Consider the following 17,451-nt stretch of genomic DNA (forward strand, 5'->3'; position numbering starts at 1 on the left):
AAGTTATTGTTGACACCCAATTTTGACCGACCTTTAGCAATTTTTGAAATGCTATCCGATTAAATACGCTTTTTAAAATATTTTTTTTATTCTAAAATTTTAGTTGATTTTGTCTAAAATTGTACATTTTAGTATCTGTACTTTATAAAATTATCATAAATATTATTAAGATATTTTTAAAATTATTAGTAAAAGGGAAAGTATTTATTTTATTTAAATGTTTTAAAATTTAAGTGATTTTAATTATATAAAATTTTTATGATATGTGTAGTATTTAATTGAATAGCATTTCTTAAAATTTTTCTCAAAATCATTTAACTTATAGCCTATTTTATTCTAATAGTAGTCACCTTTCATTTCAATTCTAGCCAATTTTTATTCCAATTTTAGCCAATCCAACTTATCTCTCAAGACCCATTTCATTTTGATCTTGTCCGTCCATCTTTAAACTAAATCCTAGATCATATCCTAGCCATTTATTTAATTCTAATCCTACGGTCAAGATCAAATCCTCTTACTTCCTATTTCAAAACTGAGGATTCCAAGCCCTAATTTTTCATTCATCTCTTCCTCTCCTCTCAAACCAGCACCGCCTCCGCCCTTCTCCTTTTCTCCGACAACGCCGGTGAGGCAGAGAGAAGCCACCAGCAAAATCAGCCGGAGAGAGAGAGAGCTGTCCTCTTCTCTCCACCTCTCTTCCTCCTCTCTCCCGTCGCTCTTTCTCCTCTTCCGTCCAGCAGCCTGGCGAGCAGCAGCCAGCAACTCCTGCCAGCAGCATCCAGCAGTTCCAGCCAGCAGCAACCAGCCAACAGCAGCAGCAACCAGACGGCACCACCAGCTCCGACCAGCAGCAGTGGCGAGCACAGCAGCAGCAGCGAGCAACCAAACGAGCTCTGCTCGTCCCTTTCTCCTCTCCGGCGGGTTCAAAACAGAACAACATTTTCGATCGGCGAAGGCAGTCTTTGAAAGACGAATCTTTTCAGATCTGTCCAGGCTTGGTTTCTTGTTCAGTTTATTATTTAAGTCGTCTTAGTTTGATTATCGAAATTTATGATCTTATGCTTGTGAAGTGATGTGATTTCATATGGACCATCTCTTAGTCATTTTCAAAACCACGAAAACATGAGTAATTTAGCTTTGTTAAAATGTGCCGTTATTTTTATTCTTTTGAATTGATTTAGCAAAGTATCCGGTAAATGGAGTGATTTGCTAAAATTTTAGTGATTAATTCAAGCAGTGTTCCGTCAATAATTTTTTTTTCCTCTCGCTCAATAATAAACTACCAATCTCATATGGATCGGTTGATTGCCATTAATTGATTTTGTTCTCCCTTTTTTAGCTCTAATTAGGATATGCTAGGCCATACATGTTTGTTTAATTGCTGGAAATCAACTTTGAAAGGTGTATTGGTACTTGACTTTTGGGATAGTATATTTAATTATGGAAATGACTATGTATTTTGCTTGTTTAAATTATAGTAAGCAATTCCAACGAGGTTTTGTGTGATTAATTTATTCCTTTCCTTTTAAAATATGTGCTTGATGGATTTTCTGTTTTTTTTATTAATTTGCTGATTTGTGTTAATTGATTTTTTTTACCTTAATTAATTTAATTAGTAAAGATGCATTTATTTATTTTGGTGAAATCACGTTCGGCTATGGCAAAGGCATATTGATATATTTTTGAGCTAATTATCACCCTCCCGTACTTATTACCTATCTTACTTGATTTTTATTATTATTATTATTTTATTTGTTTGTTTTGTTTGTGTTATTTGTATTGTTAATTGATTCCTTTTACCTTAATTATAGGTAGGCATATTTCTTACTTGTTTATATTTGGTAAAAAAAAAAAAAGTAAATAAATACAGGACTGATTTTATACTCCTTTTGTTTAAGGAAAGCATGACATAATTGACTCCTCTGGCGTGATTAGAATTTAAACTGATTTACTTGTTTATTTTTGGAAAAATCTTTATTGGTTTGGTAAATATCGCAACTGATTTTGCTCCCCATTTGTTAAGGAAATAAAATTTCCATGATTGCTTAGTTATTCTATTCCCTTTATGGCGGTGCTCTAGTGACTATAAAAAATCAGACCATTCTTTCATTCTGGAGGAGACTCTCAGAATCACTTCTAGACATTCATACCTTGCTCTCATCCGGACTTGCTCACTCTTGAATATATAAAAAACATTGTTCTCTACTCCTAAAAGGAATCAAGATTTCAGTGATTTTTCTAAGTGCTTCTTACTCGATTTTGCTGTGTTCGGGTCTAGTATCGAATCAATTTGGATCATTGCTGATAAATAATTCTGCATAATTGGTTAGTTCCGTTTACTAAACTTGCATTGTTCATATTTTATTGTTTAAATGAGCAAAGGAAGCGATGGATCAGTTTTCTCCTCCTTTTATATGTGAGTATATATATGTGATTTGTTGTCATATCCTGTCTAAGTGTAAATCGTTGCTATTATGTATTGCTCGTAGTGTATCGTTCTTTTAAATTAGCAGGGCATTTGGAAACCTTGAGCACTAGATTGAAGAGCTGCCTGTGGACAAATTTCTGGATGAAACTATTTTGTTTTAAGCTTATATTTTGCATTCCTTGTTCTTTTATTCGGTTTTGTAATAAGCTTGTAGTAATTCTCTAACTCTATCGCTATATATAAAATATAACTTGGGGGGACCGTCTAAGGGGAGGGGGAATTTTACGTGCTACTTGTTCATTTATTTATCGTAACTTAATTGTGTCGGCAAGCGTGCTTATAGGATTGTATTCCGTGTAATAGTTCATAATTTAAGAAATCGATTTTAGATCTAACTAAAAAAGGGTTGTTCGTGCTTGATCATTTGTTTAAACTCATCTAATTAATACTAAAAATGATATTGTTTAAGTGCTAATTAATTGTCATTTGCATGTCACCTTTAGTATGTAATACTAATAAATAAAATCAACTCCATATAGTTAATATGTCGTTTCTGCAAATTCAAGATTCATGCATTTTAAGGCTAATAATCGAGTAGAAATTATGGGTAGCTTGTTTATAGTGATGTTGATATCACGCTCATATAGAATTTAGTCAAAATTAATTAGTCTAATCAATCATTCCCTAATTGCTTGGTATGTTAATTGGTTAAAGTAATCTTAGCATGTTAATTAGTTAAATACTAAATAATCACAACACCATATTCAGACCTTATTTGTTTACGTACGTTAAAATATTTCTAGCATGTGCATAGTTAGATACCATGCCCATAGGAGTGCGCATCTTTAATATGTCATTTGGGTGGTTCATAAGTCATTTTTTTAGCATGTTAAATAACAAGTAAATTTTATTATACATGTTTTTTTCTGTCAATTAGAATAAATCTAGCTAATAATTTCCAGCATGCTCTAGAATAGTAATTCATGAATCTAACTGTTTTTAGCACGTCTACATCTAGAAATCAGGCTTAGGAAACAATTAATGGGTTGAGATGTTAATCGGCACATTAATAAATGAAAGAGTGATTTTCTGTTTTAAAATAAAAATATACTTCCTGAATTGAATCTGGCTCAAACTAATTAATTCCTGCTCTATTTGCTACTGAAGATATGCTAATAAGTCACTCTGATTTGCTACATGCTTTGTAAAATAAAAATAAAAATAAGAATAAAAATATTTATGTCTCGTATTCTGTGATTTACTTTCTAATCACCTAAAGTTAATTAATAGTTATGTTATGCATGTCTTTTAAAATTTGCTATTGTTTTAATTGTTTCTGCCCACATGCTTTTGTTTTAAATTTGCTGTCCTAATTAATTCTACCCGAAATATCTTTAGTTTCTACATTGAATAATTGTTTTGCCACCTCTAATCAACTAATAGATAAAATATTCATGCATGCTCTATTAATAAAAATAGATAAATTTTGCATTGTGTCATAACCCCTTTGTCCTTGTTAAATTATTTTATCACATTATTATGAAGTTCGCTAATGTGTTTTGTATGTTCACACACCTAAGCATGAAACCTTTCACTTTATGTGTGTTTGCTAGCATGTTTAATTTAAAATCTAGAGGCCAATATGAGACCCTAAGTGCTAAATGAACGTCCAAATTGTTTGACTTGGTGTCTAGGTGGGCCTATTATATTTTTATCTTGGTCTAAATCTACCCTAATAGTAGTCCAATGCCTCTTGGACCTTAAGCGGGGACGATAGACACCTTGTAGAGACGAAAAGCATGCGGTGGTGGGGTAGGGGTAGTTTAGGCCCTATGGAGATGATGACATCGACTCGGTCTAAATGACAAACCTTGGTTTTGTCTGTCCCTACGAGAAACCGACCGAAATAAAGAAAAGTCGAGTGTTGATCCTAAAAGTCCTTCAGAGTCTCCCTTTCCTTTTGTCCCTTTATCTGTTTATAATTATATTTATTTGGGGTAGTTTAAATAAAAATAAAAAGTGTTTATTCTATCTAATTGTGCAAATTTCTATATCCTTGCTCATCTCTTTACTTATTGTGTAATATTTAGTTATTTTATTATCACTTAGTCTCGCATGCCTATCTAATTAACTAAAATGACTAAAGTACATTTAATTGCCTAATTGTTATCACCTAGTTTCCGCATGCTTAAATAAATAATTAAAATGGTTTCAATTGTTTAATATCATTTATCACTTAGTAATCATGCTAATTAAATAAACCAATAAATGAAATGACCATACTTGCTATTTGTAACCCCCACATATTGCATGAGATACGGTCGGGACTCACATTTGTGGACCTCGAGGGATGCCTAACACCTTCCCCTCGAGGTAATTTGAACCCTTACCCTGATCTCTGGTTCGTAGACCTTAGTTAGACTTAGTTAGGTTAGATAGGTGCCCTAACGCGCCTTAATTCGTTAGGTGGCGACTCCTCAATCACCCAAAAGCCCAAAAGAGTTGTTAGGTCGTGCACCAAAACCCGTTTTGAGAAAAACGGGGTGCGACAGTTATCAAAGTTTCTGAAAGTCAAGAATATAAAAATGACTACAAGAGAAAGAAGAAAGAGTTGAAAATTTCCCACAAATTTAAGCAAAAATAAATTCAAAAAAAAGAAGAAAGACACTCCAAACAAAAAGGAGAAAATTCAAAAGGGGAAATCTCAGACAAGCAAAGTTGTGCAAAAGGAAGGGACAACAAAGAGAATCAAATGCTAAAAGCGTACCAAACGTTGAAAACACAAATTCAGTGCAATGCTCAAGAAATGATTAAGTCACTTTTATCTCAAATGACTATCCTATCCGTCCCCAAGCCTACATTACAAGATTTTAACAAGCCCTACATGATTTCATTTCAAATGTTCTCACATTAGTGAAGATTTACATGAAGGCCAAATATATGGTATTACAATTGCATGTGTTGAACATTTTTTATGAGTGTGTGTGCGCTTTTCCAAATGTTCCCAAATCAAAATACTTTAAATGTGTGCAAATTGGGACTTTATTTGTAGTGAGGGCACTTGAAACATGATTTTAGGTCTAGTTCAAAGTCTTTGTTTGTAGCAAGATGAGTGAATCTTGTCATTACTTAAGTACATTTGAGGTGCCACTTGAATTCATAGGAATTACCTCGAATTCAATCTCAGTTGAAAGAGAAAGAATTGTGAGAATTTTTTGTACAATACTATTGTTGGCGCTAACCATGTTAAAATATGTTTCATTGTTCATAAAATAAAAATTGTTGAAACCCACTTTTCAATATTTGTCCATACCAACTTTGTGGACCGTTTCATTGTTGATATTTGTCCATACCAACTTTCTGGACCATTTCATTGTTATTATTTGTCCAAAAACTTTGTGGACCGTTTCATTGTTGATATTTGTCCAAAAACTTTGTGCACCGTTTCATTGTTGATATTTGTACAAACCAACTTTGTGGACCGTTTCAAAGTTAAGATTGTATTTTTGGGTCGTCATACCCTTCAAAATGACATTTTTTAATTTGGATCGTCATTTCCTTGAAATGATATTTTCTAAAATTTTGGGTAGTTATACCCTTCAAAATGTCATCTTTTTAAATTTAGGTCGTCATACCTTTCAAAATAACATCTTTTAAAAATTAATTTGTTATCTCAAATAAAATAATGTTTTTAAAAATTGATTTGTCATGCCGTTCAATATGACACTTTCTAATTTGTTAATCCATTTCAAATTGACATTTATTTTATTCTATTCATGATGTTATTAAGTTTGAATTGTTGCATTGGTTAATACCTTGTTCATATGATGCGATGTTTGCATAATTTATGTTGCATATGTTATATTTGTTACTAACATTGTTATTGAAGATTTTGTGATACACCATTTATATTAAGTTTAAGATTGGGTTGTCGTCTCCCTTCAAATGGCACGTTAAGTTCAAGTTAGGTCGTTCGCCTTTTAAAGAGACACGTTGGGTTGTCACCTCGTTTAAAGTGACATGTTATTTTCACGTTGGGTTGTCCGCCTTTCAAAGAGACACGTTGGGTTGTCACCTCATTCAAAGTGACATATTATGTTCAAGTTGGGTTGTCCACCTTTCAAAGAGATATGTTGGGTTGTCACCTCGTTCAAAGAGACGTGTTATATTCATCATGGGTCGTTCGCCATTCAAGGAGACACGTTGGGTTGTCACCTCGTTCAAAGTGACATGTTATATTCAAATTGGGTCGTCCGTCTTTTAAACAGACACGTTGGATTGTCACATTCCTTCAAGTGACATATCAAGTTCACGATTGGGTCGCTATCTCCCTTCAAGTGACACGCTAAGTTCAAGTTGGGTCGTCCTCCTTTAAAAAAGACATGTTGGGTTGTTACCTCGTTCACAGTGACATGTTATATTCAAGTTGGGTTGTCACCTCGTTCAAAGTGTCATGTTATATTCAACATGGGTCGTCCGTCTTTCAAAGAGACACGTTGGGTTGTCACCTCGTTCAAAGTTACATGTTATATTCATATTGGATTGTCACCTCTATTCAAATGACATGTTATATTCAAATGGGTCGTCCGTCTTTCAAAGAGACGTGTTGGGTTGTCACCTCGTTCAAAGTGACATATTATATTCAAGTTGGGTTGTCACCTCCATTCAAGTGACATGTTATATTCAAATGGGTCGTTCACCTTTCACCTTGTTCAAAGTGACATGTTATATTCAAGTTGGGTTGTCATATCCATTCAGGTGACATGTTATATTCAAATGGGCCGTCCGCCTTTCAAAGAGACATGTTGGGTTGTCACATCGTTCAAAGTGACATGTTATATTCAAGTTGGGTTGTTACCTACATTCAAATGACATGTTATATTCAAATGATCGTCCTTCTTTCAAGGAGACACGTTGGGTTGTCACCTCGTTCAAAGTGACATGTTATATTAAAGTTGGGTTGTCACCTCCCTTCAAGTGACATGTTATATTCAAATTGGATCGTCTGTCTTTCAAGAGACACATTTGGTTGTCACTTCCCTCTAAGTGGTATGTTAAGTTCAAGTTGATTCGTCTGCCTTTCAAAAGACAAGCTAAGCCGTCACCTTGCTTAAAGTGACATGTTATTCACATCATTTTCCTTTCAAAGAGGTACACTACCTTCACTGTGCAATTCTGAAAGTAACATCACAGGTATGTGAATGGTTTTTTCAATTTACAATCAATCATTATCTTTTGTTTATTATTTTCAGCCCCATCGGTGGGTGTAGAGTATTGTTCAAAATCTCTACCGACGTTTCATATTTTTTGTTCAAAGTTTATCAAACCAATTTTTAGTTCGTCAACTTTGTTTGACCATGATCTTTTTCATCGATCCTAATCAAACAAAGGGGCAAGTTGTTGACACCAAATTTTGGTCTGATATTTCTAAAGTTAATACTTTTTAAGTATTTTTTTTTTAAATAGTTCAAAATACATGTTTTGTCATTTTAATGCAATTTGTTGATAATTATCCTTATTCTCAAGATATTAGTATTTTTATCGATTAATTCTGCTTATTTTATTTTGTGACCGCTGGTTGAATTTGTTCATTTTTTATAAAATCATTATTTCTATTAAATTGCATTTTTTTACATGTTATTGGTTACGTTCATTACAATTTTTTCATATTCATTTTATCTGTTACATTTGTTAATATTCATTTTGATAATTTGCACAGTACAAAAATTCATTCGAATATGGATAAGATTTCATACATATATATTTTATTAACTGGTGGTTTTGACCCACGATTTTATGATAGTGGTATTGTATTGTTGGTAATTTTCAATTCCCTATTTAAAGAATAGTTTGCTCATTAGGTTAAGGGGTGGTGGTTTTTTTTAGGGATAAGAATTTTCAGATTGTTTATTCACAAAAAAGGATATTTCATTGTTTATTATTTTTCCGGTGTGCTCACCGGAGCTCCACCAGTCCACTACCACCAACGACCCCTTGATCTCTCCCCTACTTCCATTTCCCAACAGCCGGACCACCAACTAAAAGACCCAAAACCTTTCCCCTTTCCGGTGAACTGTTTACCAACCAAACTTCATTTATCATTCTTTTCCGTAGCTACTGATAGTAGCAGTAAACGAACCTAGCAACTCTCCATTCTCTCCGACCAACAACAACCAGCAGCCACCACTCTCCTCCACCAAATCTCTTTTCCAGCTGCCAAACCACCACCTGAAACCCCAAATCCACCATCAAACAACAGCCAACCAAAACCCCAGCTTTTTTCGCTGTATACCCTCTCCATTTTTCGGAGGTGGAAGAAAAGGTACTCACATTTTAATACATAGGAGGCCCCCAAAACGCTAAAAGGTGGGGGAACAAGAGTTGTCACGATAGAAAAAAGAAAAAAAAATGACTATAAAAGCTCATCTGACCCCAAGGTAGGACATATCTTATAAAAACTGTTACAATCATTAATAAGAAGATTACAACTCTGAGAAGAAGCGGGTTTGATAGATCTAGACCTCAAACCTTACTAGTCCTCTACCAAACCCTACCCTTTTTCTTCACTTTTCCAGCAACCAAATATCCCTCTAACCTGCCTGAAATAGCCACCGGAAAACACCCTCTTCCGCAGCTCTCAACGACCTCTAAAACCCCAAGACCCCATCGCATTTTCTCACGCCCCATCGCCGATGAGCTCTGAGCTTCGACGGACAGCGACACAATTTCAGACAACACCACTCTCCACCGTCAACCAGCAACTCCAAACCAATACCCACTCTTTTCCGATCGAAGCCACCATTTTCGCCTCATCAGACCCACCATAAAATCGCTGCCAGTGCCCTTCCCTTTTTCCCCTTTTCGAGTTTATGTTTGTTTTTGCAGGTCACCAGTAGCTCGGAGCTATCACTCCAACACCACCCATTACTAGTGAACAACAACATCAATAATAGTTGGACAAACCAACGAGCTCAAAGCTCAGACAGATCCGGCAAAATCACGTCATCAATATCACTCCATCAGTGAACTCTTTCTCTGGCAAAATCTCATAGTAATTTCATTATCTTTTACTTTCTTTTGTCTTTTCATATAAATTGTTACTTTATGTTAGTATGTTGCAAATCTGCTTTATTTTGATTCTCTTTTATTGTTTAAAATATTGTATTGTAATATTATATATTTGAAGGTTATTTTCCTTTTTATCGGAGGAATTCAAACTCCAATCACTCTTATTTTCTTTTTAACCCAATGATTATTGATATTTTCCAATAGATTTCCTTTTTTGTTTTAGTTTATTATGATCCTATTATATTTTAGTTTATTTGTAGTGATTTACTATTTTGGATATTATATTATTTTATTTATTTTTCATCCTCTGATGACTTCAAGTTGATGTTTGCTTTATTTATAATTATTGTTGTAGCTTTGTTTAATATCTTATTTTAATTTGGTTCAATGTTATGTATTTGTTTTAATGAATTTTTCAGTGAGTTGTTTTCCCCCTGTTTCTTACTGTTGATGTTGTTATTGTTATTATTATTATGTTTACTCATTTTGTTTGAGGTTAATTTTAGATACTTTGTGTGCTTTATTGAATTGTTGTATTTTAAAATTGGTCAATGAGAAAATCTCTCCGTCGGTTTTGGAGGCCTTCCCAATATTAAAAGATGAAAAGTTAGTTTATGTTTATATTTTGTTTGTTAAAATTGGCCGATGAAGAAATTACCGTCGATTTCTAAGGCCTTCCATGTTATTAAGACGGGTTTTTATTTTTAAGTTATTATTTGATTTATTCATAATTATTCATTACTAACACGTCACGACCCAAAAATGGATGTGATGACACTAGTTTTATCCCATCAAGACAAGTTAGCCTAAAACTCAACTAATATAGTGAATGCGGAAGTAAAACGTGAATAAAAGTCTAACACTATAAAATACTAGGGAAAAGAAGGTCAACTTAATTAAACCCCCAAAACTTGGTTGTCACGTGTACAAGCCTCTAAAGTATTACAACTGAATCAAAAAGAAAAATACAAGTTTCATATGACATTGTTTCTAGAGTAGAACAAGATCATAAATAAGAGTAAGAAGGTCCGCTGAAATCACAATCAACTACCTCACAAACCTCCATAAGAAGCCCCAGACAAGGAGAAGAGAAAAAAATTACAAAGGTCCGGGCTAGTAACCTACAAAAATGTAGAAGCAAGGGGTGAGTACTAACCACACGGTACTCAACAAGTAAACTTCTAAACACAAGCTAAGGGGATAAAATACGGGTACTCTTTACACACCAACCGAACCTCCACAACTACAACCTGCATAAAACCAGCCCAATCTAACAGTTTACAGTTTCCATAGCACCCAGCTCAACAACAATCACTTTAACAATTACATATCTTCAACATCAAACTCAATATTCATCAATCACAACTTCCACAAAAAGGCACTTATAATATCAGCAACACACAAGATCAAGTTCACCAAATAGAGGTAATTAAATATCAAGTACTTTCTAACCACCAATAAAACACAAAATAATCAAGAATGAAGGATGTCATGGGATGCAATACAATATGACACCATGAAATGATATGCCTCAGAATACCAAGTACTCTCTCAACCGTATATACATGATACTCCTCGAAAATACATCGAGAGTTCATGACCCATGGGGGACTCGCGAGGTCCATATACTGATACAGACTATCTCCACGTGTCTGTACAGACGATCTCAATGCACTATCATAAAATCAAACAATCCCCAGCACAGACGATCTCCACTTGCCCAACTTATAATCATAATCAATTTCTCGCACGGACGATCTCCACGTGCCCAAATTATAATCATACTCGATCTCAACACGGACAATCTCCACGTGTTAGACCTTTACTCATACCCGATCTCATGTCAATGTATGTGCAAAATACAATATCAAATAAAAGGGATGATGCAATATCTCAATAAATCAAATGTCGCTATGACATATAATCACCTCAATTATCACAATTATACGAGTTCAGTAAAGAACACAATCACACATAATAAATCAAGTCAATAATATATCAGCGAATGCCCCTATACTTTGGCATTCTCGGATTACAATCCGCATTATATAGTAATAAACTTTCCCTTTATAACACCGGTACTTGTACCATTCTCAACACATCACACATAAATAATTAATCACATTGCCTTTTATTACCCCTTTTCATCATTAGAATTAATCAAGGTGGACAACTCAACCCTTCACCAAGTCCCATTACTCCCAAAAATATACCACAAGAAAATACACGAATTTCATACACTTAACAATGGTTTAGAAATTCACTTGCCTCAATCAATCAAGAATTCGCTCCCAGACTTGAGTCTTCTCCTTTCGTTGTACTTCCAACTCAAAGAAATCTATTCACATTAATGACCACAATAAGATTTCAAAACTAACAACACTCATATTGCTATATGTTTAACCTTGACCCAAAATCTCATCCAAACCAAAAATCAAGTTCTTAAGTTTCAAGCCTAGGGTTAAGTCCCAATTTTTCCAATAACTCTAATAGTTCTCGTATGATATAATACACCAATAATTACTTTCTTATCTTAAAATAGCGAAACTCAAATTATAATATAATAATAATAATAATAATAATAAATAATAATAATAATAATAAAGAATTTGGAGAAACACTAAAATCAACCTACGAACTAACATGTATATTAATTAAAGAACAGTAACATCATTCAAACTTATATGAAAGATTTGCAATATTTTCAATATGAGTCAGTCACCCCACTATCATCTACCAATTATCACTTTATGACTACCTTATAATCATTCCAATAATTACCTAAAATAATTACCCACTAAAACTTTTCCCCCAAATTCAAAGAACCCACATGTATCAACATTAATTGAAAGCAGCAATAGCTTCTAAAATTAATATGCTACTCCTTATCTTCCCCGTGAAAACATATTAATTGCTTCATGAATTAACAATTCATTACGTGTTTAAGGAGTTCCAACTTGAAATCTCACCTGGATGTAGTTCGCAACTTGCGATGCCGAAATCCTTGTCTGTTCCTTCTTTCCATTTTTACCTCTTTTCTCAATTAATTATGTACTAAAAGTGATAAATTTAACTCACTTATTTTATTAAATATAGGCTAAATGGTATAGGGTCTTAAATAAATTATCGCTTTAGTCCATTAACTATCGATTAAGTCATTTATCTACAATTATCCATCAATTAATTAGCTCAAGTTAAATGAATAGTTTAAAATTCTCAAAAATAACCTACCGGGTCATTACACTTTTACTAAGTGTCTTTACAGGTACATGAAGTTGCTTCCCATTGAAGCTATTCGAATGAAGTTCGAATTATATTCTTTAGGGTTGGGCAAAAACACCGAAAAATCGAAATACCGAACCGAACCAAACTATTTCGGTTTCGGTATTTCGGTTTGGTATTCGGTGTACGTTTTTGTATTTTTTGGTATTTCGGTTTGGTTTTCGGTATGTAATTTTTGTGTTATTCAGTATTTTGGTTTACCGAAATATATTATATTAAATAATAAATATTATATTTTTAATTAAATTAGGTCAAAACTCTTTAAACCTTTTGGTCTTTTCAATTTTTTTACTTTACTAAATTCTAACTTTCTAAGTTTTAGTAGTAGCTAGCAGCTGCACAACCAGCAACAGTCAGCGACCAACAGTCGGCGACCAGCAGCAGGCGACAACCAGCAAGTCAGCAACCGCCAGTTCCGTCGACCAGCAGCAGCAGCCGCCAGTCCCGTCGACCAGCAGCACACACAGCAGTAGCAACCGCCAGCCACCAGCCCCAGTCGACCAGCAGGGCTATGGCAACCACAGCACCACGCACAGCAACAGTCGGCGACCGACAGGCGACAAACATCAGCTTTCAGGTATTTTTTTCTTATAAATATATAAAAATAATTTTAAGTTTTTAACTTGCATTTAGTCAATTACTTGAGAATATTTTAGTGCATTTGGATTTTGATCTATCCATTAAAATAAACTAATAAAGATTTCAGATTTGTATATTTTTAATTTTTATATTTAAACTTTATTTTTTTATTTTGATTTGCTCATTTGTATAATTGTAATATTGTAATTTCTAATTTCTATTTTCTAGCAAAGGGTCGAATCGTAGACAAAAAAAAAGAGCAAAAGTAATAAAGAAAATGAAACTACATGAAAAAATGCATCCAATTATCATTGTGAAATGGTTTTTTTATTATATAAATGGCTGAACAAAATCAATCAAATGTGGGTGTGGCTAATCAAAGTCGAATAAGTATGGCTGATTCTACGGATAATACACCTACTACTGGCAATGATGCCTCAATTGGCACAGAGGAAACAAAAAAAAGAAAAGAAATGGATCTTAGGTCTACTGTTTGGCAACACTTCGAATTTTTTTTTGAAAATGGTTTATTAGTTAAAGCAAAGTGTTTACATTGTAAACAAAACTATGCTGCTAATACAACTAGAAATGGAACAAGTGGACTGAGACAACATTTGACTAACCGATGTAAAGTGTATAAGCCCCCGCCTGTTGTACCTGACATTCAAAAATTGTTAAATATTCAAAGTAACAGTTGTTCGATAGAGACTTGAAAATTTGAGCAAGAGGTATGTAGAAGAGCTTTAGTTGAGATGATAATTTTGGATGAGCTACCTTTTAGTTTTGTTGAAAAAGAAGGCTTTAAGAAGGTTATGAGTAAAGTTCAACCTTTGTTTCGGATTCCTTCTCGTAGAACCATAACAAGGGATTCTTATGAAGTTTATGGTGAATTGAGAATGAACTTGAAAATGTCTTTTAGAGAAATACAACCAAGAATTTGTCTCACAATAGACACATGGACCTCGATGCAAAGAATCAATTATATGTGTTTGACTACTCACTTTATTGATAGGGATTGGGTGCTTCATAAAAGAATATTGAATTTTTGTCCTATCACTAGTCATAAAGGTGAGCATTTGGCTGAGTGTATTAGTAATTGTTTACTTGATTGGAACTTGGACAATGTCTTTACTGTTACGGTTGATAATGCCTCTTCAAATGATGTGGCGGTTTTAGAGTTGTCCAAAAAATTAGATATGTGGGGAACTAATATGATGGAAGGTAAGCATCTCCATGTGAGATGTATGGCTCACATACTTAATTTAATTGTGCAAGATGGTTTGAAAGAAATTGGTCCTTCTATCAAACGGGTGAGACAAATGGTGAAATATGTTAGAGCATCTTCTACAAGGACAAGAAACTTCTTGAAATGTGTTGAAATGCAAAAAATGGAATATGATAAAATGTTGTCTTTAGATGTGCTTACTAGGTGGAATTCCACCTATTTGATGTTGGACACGGCAGAAAAATTTGAAAAGACTTTTCAGAGGTTTGATCTTTATGATGGTAATTTTAATTCTTTTCTTGCTACTGATGTTTGTGAAGATGGAAGTATTGCAGGTTCAATTCAATATGAGGATTGGGCTAATGTGAGGAATATCACAAAGTTTCTTGAAAAAATTTATGAACTCACATTGAAAGTTTCAGGTTCACGGTATGTTACTTGTAATGTTCATTTTGATGATCTATGTGAGCTTGATGCATACTTGAAAGTATGTATGACAAGTGATGATGTTGATTTGAGTAAAATGGCTTCGGGGATGAAAGAAAATTTCAAGAAATAGTGGGGTACTCCTGAAAAGATGAACAAAATGCTTTTTATTGCTTCTGTTTTGGATCCTCGCAATAAATTTATGTATGTTAGTTTTGCTCTTGAAGAATTATTTGGGGAAGAAAAGGGACAGATAGTGAATAATGAAGTAAATGCTTACTTAAATAATTTGTTTGCGATCTATGTAAGTAAGTATGCAAAAGGTTCTAAAAATCAATCATCTTCATCTGACTTCTCTGATTCATCTACTTATGGTCTTTCTCAAAATGTGAAAACAAATTCTTTGAGAACTAAGTTTTACATGAAGAAACAAAAGGAAGATTCTGGAAGTTTAGGTGTTAAATCTGAGTTGGATAGATATCTTCTTGAAGACCAAGAGCCTGAATCTGAGGACTTTGATATTTTGATTTGGTGGAAAGTTAATTCTCCTAGATTTCCTATACTTTCACAGTTGGCTCGAGATGTATTGGCTATTCCTATGTCGAGTGTGGCATCGGAATGTGCATTTAGCACAGGTGGTCGTATTCTTGATCCCTTTAGAAGTTCATTGAATCCCAAATGTGTGCAATGCCTTATTTGTGTTCAAGATTGGCTTAGACAAGAAACTAAGCCTATTTGTGTTGAAGAAAGTTTGGAGTTTCTTGAAAAAATTGAACTTGGTAAGACTTTTTATTTTTTATTTGTTTTTGGAAAAAATAAAAGACTTATTGTGTTGTATGACATATTTGATTTTCTTATTTATAGAGATGGCAAATAGTGGAAGAAACTCTTCCATTGTTGATCTATGATTGGCTTGCAAGTCTCAAGTATTTAATAGTGGTGAGTTTAATACGTCATTTATTTAATCATATCATTTTTTTTAATCTTAAAAGTAGTATTCTAACATTTAATTTTATTTTAGAAGGTCCAAAGTCGAGACAATGAAGAAAGGTGTAAAGTACCAAGTTTTGTTAGTGTTTTGGTAATTTTGTTGGCACTTGAAACTTCAAAGTGGTCTCATGGAAGAAAGTCAAGAAACTACATTGTTTCTCATTATTGTTATTTGTTATTGTTGGCACTTGAAACTTGAAAGTGGTCTCATGGAAGAGGCTACATTGTTTGTTGTTCATTATTGTTGGCACTTGAAACTTGAAGGTGGTCTCATGGAAGAGGCTACATTGTTTGTTGTTTGTTATTGTTGACACTTGAAACTTGAAGGTGGTCTCATGGAAGAGGCTACATTGTTTGTTGCTCATTATTGTTGTTTGTTATTGTTGGCACTTGAAACTTGAAAGTGGTCTCATGAAAACTACATTGGTGCATTATTGTTACTTGTTAGATTGTTATTGTGTTGGTGTGTAATGGCATGATCAATTGATTATTGTATTTGTGAAGTGTAGTGAAGTTTATTTACTTGTTAAATTGTTACTTGTTACTTGTTAGTGCCTTTTGGCCTATTTGATAGTGCCTTTTTGGCCTAAAACTGCCACATCATTTCGTATTATTCTAAGGATTCATTCATTTTGATTCGATTTTTGAGGGGGATAAAAATGGATTTAAATGTTTCCTTAGGAAATTAAAGGTTGATAGTTTCATTGAGTTGCCCTACATTCATTGAGTAAAACTATGGTATTTTATAATAATGTTAAAGAGATTTGTATCACAACTCTTTGCCTATTTGTGTAATTGTGTGTTACTTTTTGAAAGAAAAAAAAGAACAATGATAACAGCAAGTGTGGAAGTTGGAAGTTGGAACTACTCACAAGGCTTTTTTAGTAGTACTTAATTTAAATTTATAATTTATTGGCTTTTATACTTTTAGTAGTATTTTAATTATAATTTATTAACAAGGGCAAATTTCATTCGTAGTTAGTACTTTTCATACAATAATTTAAAAAACAGAGTAAAATAAGTAAAAAGATATAAATATAAATAAAATAAACAAAAAAATTACAAAATTTTAAAAAGCCCACTAAGCAGGCCCATAACAAAAAAACCGAACTAACAAAAACCGAACCGAAATAACATAAACCGAACTGAAATAATAAAAACCGAACCGAACCAAATTATTTCGATTCGGTATTCGGTACACGTTGTATAAAAACCGAAAAAACCGAAAAAAAAAATCGAAACTGAACCGAAATACCGAATGCCCAACCCTAATATTCTTTATTCATTATCTTGTATATATCGATGTTCTTATATTATTGTTTTATTTTATTATTGTGTATATCGCATGTTTATTATATTTGTATATTATTGTTATTCCTCCTCAATTTGAAAAAGTGAACTCAGTCGGGACTCACAATTGTGGATTTCGAATGATGTCTAACATCTTCCCTTC

The sequence above is a fragment of the Solanum stenotomum genome, chromosome 9, assembly GCF_019186545.1.
Source record: "Solanum stenotomum isolate F172 chromosome 9, ASM1918654v1, whole genome shotgun sequence".
NCBI lineage: Eukaryota > Viridiplantae > Streptophyta > Magnoliopsida > Solanales > Solanaceae > Solanum > Solanum stenotomum.